The 12,752-nt window shown below is 38.2% G+C and overlaps 1 protein-coding gene and 1 pseudogene across 1 annotated transcript in view; both read right to left on the reverse strand.

Annotated features, from left to right (window-relative positions):
• Positions 1-12,752, reverse strand: part of CD4 (CD4 molecule) — a 45,310-nt gene that overhangs the window by 13,071 nt on the left and 19,487 nt on the right. The window lies entirely within an intron of this gene.
• LOC121021968 (40S ribosomal protein S27-like) lies at positions 9,704-10,304 on the reverse strand (annotated as a pseudogene).

The following is a 12,752-nucleotide window of genomic DNA, read 5'->3' on the forward strand; positions in this document are numbered from 1 at the left end:
GACGCGGGGCTCGAACTCCCGGACCGCGAGATTGTGACCTGGCTGAAGTCGGACGCTTAACCGACTGCGCCACCCAGGCGCCCCAAGAGTTAGTTTTTAAATAAGGTGTGAAACTTAGGTCAAGGGTTGTTGTTGCCAATGGTGGTATTGTTTTTACTTATGGATGTTCAATTATTCTAACACCATTTGTTGAAAAGGCTATCTTTCCTTCAATGAATTGCTTTTGCACCTTTGTAAAAAACTTTTTTTTGTTGTGCATATTTGCAAGGATCTATATCTGGGTTCTCTATTTTGTTCCATTGATCTATGTGTCTACCCCTCCCCCAATACCACACAATTTTCATTACTCTAGTTATATAATAAGTCTGAAAGCAGATAGACTGATTTTCCATACTTTATTCTCCTTTTTCAAAATTGCTTTAGCTCTTTGAGTTCCTTGGCTTTCCATATAAAGTTTTGAATAATCTTATTTACATCTACAAAAAATCTTGTTGGGACTTTGATAGGAATTGTGTTAAGCCTGTATATCAATTTGGGGAGAATTGACTTTCCAATGTTGAATCTTCTGATTATAAACATGGATGTCTCTCCACTTATTTAAACCTTTGACTTGTTTCATCAGTGTTGTTTAGTGCATGTCCTGTGCGTGTTTGTTACATTTACATAAGTATTTTTTGAGCATATGTAAATGCCATAGTACTTTTAATTTCTGTATGCACACATTCATTGCTAGTATATAGGAAAGTAATGGATTTTTGTATGTTTCGCTTATATTCTGTAACCTTACTAAACTCACATATTGGTTCTAAGAGGGTTTTTTTTTTTTTTTTAATTTTTTTTTTTTTCAACGTTTATTTATTTTTGGGACAGAGAGAGACAGAGCATGAACGGGGGAGGGGCAGAGAGAGAGGGAGACACAGAATCGGAAGCAGGCTCCAGGCTCTGAGCCATCAGCCCAGAGCCCGACGCGGGGCTCGAACTCACGGACTGCGAGATCGTGACCTGGCTGAAGTCGGACGCCTAACCGACTGCGCCACCCAGGCGCCCCTAAGAGGGTTTTTTTTAATATAGATTCTTTAGGATTTTCTACATAAATAATGACGTCATTTGCAAATAGGAACAGTTTCATTTCTTCTTTTTTAATCAGTATTTCTTTTATTTCCTTTTCTTGCCTTATTGTCCTGGCTAGGGATTGCAGTACTATGTTGAATATGGGTAGTAGAGCAGACATCTTTGCCCTATTTCTGATCTTAAGGGAAAGTATTCAGTCTGTCATTATTAAATAAAATGTTAGTTGTAAGATTTTTTTTTTCTTCTTTTATTTATTTATTTTTTTTTTTAAATTTTTTTTTTTTCAACGTTTATTTATTTTTGGGACAGAGAGAGACAGAGCATGAACGGGCGAGGGGCAGAGAGAGAGGGAGACACAGAATCGGAAACAGGCTCCAGGCTCTGAGCCATCCGCCCAGAGCCCGACGCGGGGCTCGAACTCACGGACCGCGAGATCGTGACCTGGCTGAAGTCGGACGCTTAACCGACTGCGCCACCCAGGCGCCCCTAGTTGTAAGATTTTTTTTAGATGATTTTTAAATGTTCTCTCAATTTAGTATACTTTTATTTTTCTCTTGAGACTTCACTGTTGACCCACAAAAGCTGTTGTTTTCAAGTATTTGGCGATTTTCCTGTTACATTTCTGTTATGGATTTCTGGCTTGATTCCATGTGGTCAGAGAACACACTGCACAATTTCAATTCTTTTAAATTTGTTGAGGTGTATTTTATTGGCTCAAATATGGACCATCTTGGTATATGTTCTGTGGACCTTTGAAAAAGATATGCATTCTGCTGCTGTAGGGTGGAGTGTTCTAAAAATGTCAATGAGATCCTGTTGATTGATGATGTTGCTGAGTTCTTCTATACCCCTACTGATTTTCTGTGGAGCTGTTTTGTCAGTTGTTGGGAGAAGGGTGCTGAAGACTCCAACTACCGATGTGGATTTGTCTATTTCTCCTTTTGGTTCTACCAGAATTCCTTCACATATTTTGCAGATCTGCTGTTTGGTGCATACCAATTTAGGATTATTATGTCTTCTTGAGGAATTGACATTGCCATTATTATATAATGTTCTTCATTGACTCTAATAGTTTTATTGATCTGACATTGACTTTATCCAATATTAATATATTGATTCTTGCTTTCCTTTGCTTAATGCTTGCATGGCATACCCTTTCTCCATCCTGTTACAGTCAACTCGCCTGTGTCATTATTTTTTGAAGTGAGCTTCTTTCTTCCTTTTTTTTTTAATTTTAAAAAGAGAAAGAGAGTGTGAGTGGGGGAGAGGGGAAGAGGAGAAAGAGAGAAGATCTTAAGCATGCTCCACACTGAGCATGGAGCCTGACACAGGGTTTGATCCCACGACCCTGGGATCATGACCTGAGCCAAACCAAGAGTCAGACGCTCAACTGACTAAGTCATCCAGGTGCCCCTGATGTGAATTTCCTATAGACAACATATTGTTGGGTTTTGCTTTTTAATCTACTGTGTCAACCAGTCAACCTGTTTTTTGATTAGTATATTTAGACCATTTACATTTAATGTAATTATTAAACGTTAGGGCTTAAGTCTGCTTGTTCTGTTTTTTGTTTTCTTTTTCCTGTCTTCCTATGGGTTACTTAAACATCTTTTTTTTTTTTTAAGATTTATTTTTATTTAAGTAATCTCTACACCCAGCATGGGGCTTGAACTCTTGACCCTGAGATCAAGAGTCACATGCTCTTCTGACTTAGCCAGGCAGGCACCCCTTGAATGTCTTTCTGTAACACATTTTCTTAGAAAAGTTTTAGTTTTACAAAAATATTGTGAAAATGATAGACTTTCCATGTACTCTATACCTAATGTCTCCTATTATTGCCTTACATTAGTATAGAACATTTGTTATAATACATCAATATCAACACATTTTTATTAACTAGCCCATACTCTACTCAGATTTCCTTAGTTTTTATCTAATGTCCCCTTTTCACCCCAAGATCCCATCTAGGAGACCATATTACATTCAGTTATCATATCTCCTTTGGCTCTCCTTGGCTGTAACAGTTTCTCAGATTTTCCTTGTTTTGGATGATCTTGACATTTTTTGAGGAGTACTGGTCAGTTATTTTATAAAATGTCCCTCTATTGGGAGGATTTGTCCAATGTTTCTCTCTCTCTTTTTTTTAAGTTTATTTATTTTGAGAGAGTGAGAGAGAGCATGGGAGGGGCAGAGAGAGGGAGAGAGAGAGAGAATCCCAAGCAGGCTCTGCACTGTCAGCACAGGGCCCTATGTGAGAAACACAAACTGTGAGATCATGATCATAGCTGAAATCAAGAGTCAGATGCCCAACCGACTGAGCCACCCAGGTGCCCCTCCAATGTTTTTCTCTTAGTTAGACTGGGTTTATGGGTTTGGGGGAGGAAGATCACAGAGATAAAGTTCCATTTTCATTACATGTCAAGGATACATACCATCCATGACTTACGACGGTCGATTTTGATCACCTGACTGAGGTAGCGTTCTTCAGGTTTCTCCACTGTAAAGTTATTCTTGCCCCCTTTTCCATACTATACTCTTTAGAAGTTAATAACTATGCACAGCTCACACTTAAAGAGTGAGGAGTTAGTGCTCCACATCCTTGAGAGCAGATTGTTTACATGAATTATTTAGAATTCTTCTACATGGGAGATTTGTCTCTTTCCCCCATTTATTTATTTATTCAATCAATTATTTTATCAGTATGGGCTCATAGGTATTTATTTTATACTTGGGGATGTAAACATTTTATTTATTTATTTATTTATTTATTTATTTATTTATTTTAAGAGAGAGAGAGAGAGAGAGAGTGAAGGAGAGGCAGAGAGAGGGGGAGTGAGAGAGGGAGAGAATCCCAAACAGGTTCTACAATGTCGTCACAGAGCCAGACGCAGGGCTCAAACCCATGAACTGTGAGATCATGACCTGAGCCAAAACCAAGAGTCAGATGCTTAATTGACTGAGCTACCCAGGAGCCCCTGGGATGTAAATATTTTTAAATATGTTTTAGAATCCATTTTAATTTATCTGTGGTAGTTTTGAGTGTATCTCTTTGTATACTTTTAGTGATTAATCTAGGTATTACATTATATGTATATATAACCTATCACTTAGTCTACTTGTGTTATAATTTTACCTTATGTCCCTTTACGTCTTTTTAACATCCCCATTTATAATTAGTTATCTTAAATATTTCTCCTACATACATTTAGAAACACATAGATAATGTTATAATTTTTGTTTCAAATGTCAAACATAACTTAGAAAACTCAAGAGGAAAAGGAAAGCCTAATATATTTATCCATATATTTGTTTACTTTGTTCTTTCTTCTTGATATTCTAAGATTCCTTCTTCATTATTTCCTTTCTGTTTAAAGAACTTCCTTGAGCCATTCTTTCACGATAGGTCTGCTGGCAACAAATTCTTAGTTTTCTTTCATCTGATAGCGTCCTGACTTCTTCATTCCTGAAGGATGGTATAGAATTCTGGGTTTACTGTTCTCTTCTTTTAGTATTTGAATAATATCACATCACTTCCTGTAGACTTGCATGGTTTCTGATGAGAACTCTGTTGCCATTTAAACTGTTACCCTGTAGGTAAGGTAGTCAATCTTCTCTGGTTGTTTTGAAGACTTTTTTTCTTTTGTCTTTAGTTTTCACAAATTTCATTGTGATGCGTTTTGATATGGAATTCCTTTGGTTAATTCTGATTAAGGTTTGCTCAGCTTCTTGAATCAATAGGCTAACATCTTATCAAATTTATGGCATTTTAAGCCATTACTTTTTTTCAGCCATTATTTTTTAAGTATTTTTTCAGTTCCATTTTCTTTTTCCTCTCATTCTGGGACTCCACTGACACAAATACTAGATTTTTTTGTTATAGTTCCACAGGTTCCTAGGCTTGGTTCATTTTTTTTTTTTAAGTCTATTTTCTGTCACTCAGATTGCACAATTTCTGTTATTCTGTCTTGTAGTTCCCTGATTCTTTCCTTTGTCCTTTTCATTTTTCTGTTGGATCTATCTGCTGATCTTTATACTTTGGTTATTATATTTTTCAGTTCAAAATTTCCATTTGTTCTTCTTTTATCTTTTATTTCTTTGCTGAGTCTTTCCATTTTGTTCATTTGTTTCAAGTATATTTGTAATTGCTTGCTGAAGGATTTTTTTTTTTATTGTGACTGTTTTAAAATCTTTGCCAGATAATTCTAATATTTTTGTCATCTCATTGTGTGGGCATGCATTGATTCTCTTTTTCATCCAGTTTGAGATATTACTGGTTCTTGGTATCATGAATGATTTTTTAAATAACTTTCTTTTTTTAAGTTGTTGGGGTTTTTTTTTTAATCTATATACCCAACATGGGACTGGTACCTGTGACCCTCAGATCAAGAGTTACATTGTTCTCCAACTGAGCCAGCCAGGTGCCCCTGATGAATGATTTTTTATTGGAACCTAGGCATCTGAATGTTATGAGAATTTGGATCTTCTTTAAACCTTCTATTTTAACTGGCTTTCTTTGACATCACTCTGACAAGGGAAGAGCATGGTGCCACCTTACTGCTGCCAGGTGGATATAGAAATCTGGGTTCCCCTCTCATCCTCTATTGCCACTAGAGGGGGGTGCTCCTTATCACTGGACAGGGTAGAAGTTCCAGCTCCCACAAGGTGTCCATCAACCCTGTGTTAGTGCCTTTGTTATTGCTGGGTGATGATGAAAGCCCTGACTCTCCACTAAACCTCTTCTGACAACCACCCAGCAAGGAGGGGTGCCTCATGACTGCGGGTGGACGTGGAAATCCAGGCTCCTTATGTGATCTTTACTGACAATGCAGGGGGGTTAGGACCCTTTCCACTGGCTGGTGCCTCATTACAGCCTCAAGAGGGTGGAAGTTTAGGCTCTTCACTCAGCTTTTTCTGGCATGGGAAAGGGTGGGGCCCTTCTTCTGGTGTTTGACAGGAGTAGAGCAGTTATTGTCTATTACTTTGTCTTGCTAGTTTGCTCCTTTCCTGGTCCTTTGGCTAGAGAGAGGAGGCTTTTGTTGATGCTTATTTTTGTCTGTGTCCGTTGAGGCTTCTAGGTTGCTGGCTTCTTTAGCTCCAAGACTGGGATATACAAAGCAAAAGAAAATTCCCCACCATGTTGATCCTTGGGCCCCTGGGTCCCTACCAGTCTGCCCTCTTCTCTACATGTTTCAGAGTCTTCTTATGTTAGCTCTATAGGTAATGTCCAGGGTTTCCTGTTGTACTTAGTGTATTTAGCAAAAAGTATGTTACTAGGGACTGAATTGTGTTCCCCCCAAATTCAGATGTTGTAGCTCTAATACTCAATGTGATGGTATTTGGAGATAGGGCCTTTGAAAGGTAATTAGATTTAGATGAGGTCATGAAGATGGGGCCCTCATGATGGGATTTGTGCTAAGAGGAGACACCAGAGAGCTTGCTTCCTGTGTCTCTGCCATGTGAGGACACAGCAAGAAGCCACCCCCTGTAGGCCGGGAAGACAGTTCTCTCCAGAACCCAACTGTGCTGATGCCCTAATCTTGAACTTCCAGCCTACAGTACTGTGAAAACATAAATTTCCACTGTTTGATTACCTAGTTTATTATTTTGTTATATATTTTGTTATATATATTATATTTGTTTTATATTTTGTTATGGCAGCCTAAGCAGACTAATACATATGTCTACTCTATTTTCCTGAAAGCCCTAATTTTTTTAATTACCTGAATAACTTTCCACCATTGTACCATAGTTCAGTTCTTTCCTCATTAATGGATATTCGGGCTGAATTTTATTCTTTCATGTTATAAGCAATGCTTATGACAACATTCTTGTGCAGAGATCATGAAATATTCACAATTTTATCTCTGCCAAGTAAATTTTACAGAGTAGCTAGTACTCCATGGAAGAGTTTATAATTTTGTATTTACTAAACATTGGCAGATGACTTTAAAAATTTTTTAATGTTTATTTTTGAGAGAGAGAGAGAGACAGAGTGCAAGCAGAAAAGGGGCAGAGAGAGAAGGAAACGCAGAATCTGAAGCAGGCTCCAGGTTTTGAGCTGTCAGCACAGAGCCTGACGTGGAGCTCAAACTCATGAACTGTGAGATCATGACCTAAGCTGAAGTCGGACGCTTAACCAACAGAGCCACCCAGGCGCCCTGGCATATTACTTTTAAAAAATAGTCTAGGGGCGCCTGGGTGGCTCAGTTGGTTGAGTGTCCAACTCTTGATTTCGGCTCAGGTCATAATCTCATGGTTCATGAGTTTGAGCCCCACATCAGGCTCTGCACTGATAGTGTGGAGCCTGCTTGGGGTTCTCTCTCTCTGCCCCTCCCTTGTTCATGCACACCTGAGTGCTCTCTCTCTCTCAAAATAAATAAACTTAAAAAAATAGTCTAATAATTGATTGTCCCATCATTATAAAATGTTATGAGGAAGTAGGTTAAAAGCTATATACAGCATGATATCATCTATTTAATACTATATATATCATATTTTCCACACTAAACAAAGCCCAGTAGGAAATAAATAAAAATGTTAACAGAGGATATCTCTCAATGGTGGAAGTATGCATGCACTTGATTTGTTTCCTATTTATTTACTTATTTATTGGCCTCTGAGGAAAAGGGAATCTTCATCATTTATTCTTTTTTGCATTTGCCAAATATTCTGTAATGAGCACATAATACTTTTTAAATCTGGAGGGGAAAAAAACCAGCAACATCAATAAAACTTGGCTAAAGGAAGTAATATACTGGAAGGTGCAAATTAATATGTAGTCAAATCTTACAGCAGACACCATTTGAGAGAAAGTTGTATAACAGAAAGATATCTAAAGATCAAGCTGACCTGGCCCATCAATATTGCTTCTAGGAATTTATCTTGCAAAGACATTTGCATATATGCCCAGAGATGCAAGGTTTGATTCACTGTTTGTGATAGCAGTAAACTGAAAACAGCCTAAATGTGCAACAGTATGGGATTAGTCAAATAAATCATGGTCTAATTATGAAAAAGAATTATGCAGTCCCTGAAAATAAATGAGGTAGAAATATAGACAGATATATAGATATAGATATAGATATAGATGATATAGATATAGATATATACATATACATATACACAAACACACATATGAAAATAGAACAACCTTCAAAATATCTAATTTAAAAGAAAAAAAGCAAGGTTAGAAACACTATACAAATTCTTCTTTTGTTTTCCACTATATTATATCCCCGGCACCTAATGTAGAACATTACCTAATCCTTGTAGGCACTCAATATATACATACCCATATATACATACGCATATATGATGAATTTATTATTTTATGTAAGAAAAGAAGGAATGGTATACATATATGCATAGATCATCTCTTGAAGGAAACACAGAAACTGGTTAAAAGCTGCCTCTGGGGAAGGGAACTGAGAAATTGAGGATCAGGAGTAGGAAGGAGATTTATTGTCACATATTAAAAATGAGACAATAAGGCCAAAATGGAGTCACTTATGCTAATCCCCACATCAGCAAACCAAGACTCTCCTAGGAATGTAATCTTTAATTAGTGAGTCTGGAGCTACCTGGTCAGCACTAGTGAAGAAGTCTGCCTGATACACACTCTCTGTCCCCCTTAGGAAGGTGACCTTGCCTGAAACAAGAGTTCTTTGCTGATAAACTTCCTTTTTTCTGCCCTCTCTCTGCCTTTAAAGCCTTTCATTTTCTATAGCTCCTTGGAGCTCCTATCTATTTGCTGGATAGGACGCTGCCCAATCCATGAATCATTGAATAAAGGCAATTAGATCCTCAAATTTACTCAGTTGAATTTTGTTTTTTCATAGATTTGGAAGCAGTGGTGGGATAGAAGGAAACTTCTGACAGCTTCAGGGACAATGAGAAAAACACAGGCTTGGTACTTGTGAACCCTTTTGAATTCTCTGTATTTCTCACCATTTCCGAGAGCCGTGGGTGAGTCCCTCTCGGCTCTGAGCTCTGCTGTCTTTGCATCAGGCTCCTGATCTAATTAACTTCCCAGTCCGTTCCTCATTTGTCCGTAAACACTAGTTCCATGTTGGGAATTGCTGGTAATTTGGACCACAATTGACCATTTAATTGGAAACCCCAGCCCTTGATTCTACCTCTAGATTCCAAACTGGGAACTGCTGGCAATTTCGTCTGCAATTTCTCATTTACTTGGAATCCTTCCCTAGATTCCACTATGGCAACTGCTGTTTGGAATCAGCCCATGGTCCCCATTCTTTGGGGTTTTCTAGTACAATCCCTTCGCCAAACCCCAGTTTCACCTCAGGAGTTGCTGGTGGTGCACTCAGGGCCTTGTCTTAGCCAGGCCACAGTAACACCTCTTGCTTAAGGTTGGTATGTTAAGATGCACCTGTTTGTTTTGTTTTGTGTAGATAAAGGTTATTGCTAATGGAAATCCCAGAAGTAGCTGCAGAATTGATGAGCACGGGTTGAGCACTTAAAAGCTGTCAGAGGGGGCGCCTGGGTGGCTCGGTCGGTTGAGTGTCCAACTTTGGCTAAGGTCATGATTTCATGGCTCATGGGTTCAAGCCCGGCGTTGGGCTCTGTGCTGACAGCTCAGAGCCTGGAGCCTGCTCTATATTCTGGGTCTCCCTCTGTCTCTCTGCGTTCTCCCGCTCATGCTGTCTCTTAAAAATAAATAAACATTAAAAAAATATTTTTTTAACTATAGTTACATGATCTTGGTAGACTAACTGGAATTATTGAACTGGTAAGGCTTTCTGTGATATAACACAAATTCAGGACTTTGTGTGGATCGTTGGCATTGCTTCCTTCTAAATGAACACCCCTCTGTGAGTCTGGCTGTTCTACCTGTTGGCTGGCACATTGTTGAACAGCCTACACAAAGAGCATGGCTGAAAATCATGGTAGTCTTCTAGCAACCTGGACATTTTACATCCATAAAATAGGAATTTGGGCTTTGAACTAGCTGTTGCTTTTTATGTATTTTTCTGTTCCTCTTCCCAGGCTGGATGTAGTAAATCTCTAGCCAAAAGCATGTTGATATTTTTGCAAACCCAGCCGGTCCTGATCTCTAAGGTGATACTGCTAGCAGGCAGCACGTGATCAGGAGAATGGCATCAACTCTTACCAAGTGTTCTAGGAAGAGTTAATATCTGTTCTTCCCAAACTATGCAAAAAATACAAGAGGAAGGAAAACTTCCAAATTCTTCTGAGGCCAGTATCACCCTGAAACCAGATAAAGACACCACAGAAAAGAGAACTACAAGCCAATATCACTCATGAATATAAATGCAAAAATCCTCGACAAAATATCAGCAAACTGAATCCAACAAGACACTAAAAAAATCGTACACCGCTATCAGATGGGATTTATTCCCAGGATGCAAGGGTGGCTTCAATGTTTGTAAAACAGTTAACATCATACATCACATCAATAAGAAAAAGGATAAAAGCCATGTGATCATTTCAATAGATGCAGAAAAAGCATTTGACAAAGTACAACACCCATTCATGATAAAACACTTGTGCAAAGTAGGTCTTGAGGGAATATACCTCAACATAATAAAGGCCTATATGAAAAATTCACAACCAACATCCTACTCAATGGTGAAAAACTGAGACCTTTCCCCCTAAGATCAAGAACAAGACAAGGAGGATGTCCACTCTCACCATTTCAATTCAACATATTTGCTTAAATCACAGCAAATAGACAACATAAAGAAATAAAAGTCATCCAAATTGGTAAAGAAGAAGTAAAACTCTCACTATATGCAGATAACATGATACTGTATATAGAAAACCTTAAAGACTCCACCAAAAAGCTAGTAGAACTGATAAATGCAGGGGCGCCTGGGTGGCTCAGTCGGTTAAGCGTCCGACTTCAGCCAGGTCACGATCTCGCGGTCCGTGAGTTCGAGCCCCGCGTCAGGCTCTGGGCTGATGGCTCGGAGCCTGGAGCCTGCTTCCGATTCTGTGTCTCCCTCTCTCTCTGCCCCTCCCCCATTCATGCTCTGTCTCTCTCTGTCTCAAAAATAAATAAACGTTAAAAAAAAAAGAATTGATAAATGCATTCAGTAAAGTTGTAGATACAAAAGCAACGTACAGAAATCTGTTGCATTCCCATACACTAATAATAAAGCAGCAGAAGGTGAAATTAAGAAAACAATCCCAGGGGTACCTGGGTGGCTCAGTTGGTTAAATGTCCGACTTTTGATTTTGGCTCAGGTCATGATCTCACAGTTCGTGGGATGGAGCCCCACGTCAGGCTGTGTGCTGACATCCCAGAGCCTGCTTGGGATTCTGTCTCTCCCTCTCTCTCAAGCCCTCCCCTACCCGATCTCTCACTCTTTCAAAATAAATATACACTAAAAAAAGTTTTTTTTTTTAAAGAAAGAAAACAATCCCATTTACAATGGCACCAAAACCAATAAAATATCATGGAATAAACTTAGCTAAAGAGGTGAAAGACCTGTACGTTGAAAGCTACAAAACACTGATGAAGGAAATTCAAGATGATGTAAAGAAATGGAAAAACATTCCACGCTCATGGGTTGGAAGAACAAATATTAAAATGTCGACACCAGGCACCTAGCTGGCTCAGTTGGGAAAGCATGCAACTCTTGATCTTGGGGTCATGAGGTCAAGCCCCACGTTGGGTATGAAATATTCCATAAAAATAAATAAATAAATTTACAAAAAAAAATTTTTTAAATGTCTATACTACCCAAAACAATCTACATATTTAACACAATCCCTATCAAAATACCAACAGCATTTTTCACAGAACTAGAACAAACAATCTTAAAATTTCTATGAAACCACAAAAAACCTGGAATAGCCAAAGGAACCTTGAAAAAGAAAAACAAACTGTAGATATCACAATTCCAGATTTCAAGTTATATTACAAAGCAGTAGTAATTAAAACAGTATGGTACTGGCATAAAAATAGACGCATAGATCAATAGAATAGAACAGAAAACCCAGAAATAAACCCACAATTATATGGTCAATTAATCTTTGACAAAAGAGGAATGAATATCCAATGGGAAAAAGACAGTCTCTTCAATAAATGATGTTAGGAAAACTGAACAGCCACATGCAAAAAATGAAACTGGACCACTTTCTTTCACTATACACAAAAATAAACTCAAAATGGATTAAAGACCTAAATGGGAGACTTGAAACTATAAAAATCCTAGATGAGAACACAGGCAGTAATCTCTCTGACATCAGCCATAGCAACATTTTTCTACATAATCTCCTGGCACAAGGGAAATAAAAGCAAAAATAAACTATTGAGACTACATCAAAATAAAAAGTTTCTGCACAGTGAAGGAAACAATTAACAAAACTAAAAGGCAACCTACGGAATGGGAGAAGATGTTTGCAAATGACATATCTGGTTATATTTGGTCATATATGGTCATATATGGTCATATTTGGTTAACATCCAAAATATAGAAAGAACCTATATAACTTAACACACAAAAACTAAATAATCCAATTTAAAACTGGGGAGAAGCAGGGCACCTGGGTGGCTCAGTCAATTAAGTGTCCTACTCTTTATTTTTTTTTTAATTTTTGGAAGTTTATTTATTTATTTTGAGAGAGGGAGAGAGCACAGGGCAGGGGCATAGAGAGAGAGAGAAGAAAGGGAGAGAGAGAATCCCAAGCAGGCT

The sequence above is a fragment of the Herpailurus yagouaroundi genome, unplaced genomic scaffold (genome assembly GCF_014898765.1).
Source record: "Herpailurus yagouaroundi ecotype Mexico unplaced genomic scaffold, PumYag 355, whole genome shotgun sequence".
In the NCBI taxonomy this organism is placed as follows: Eukaryota; Metazoa; Chordata; class Mammalia; order Carnivora; family Felidae; genus Herpailurus; species Herpailurus yagouaroundi.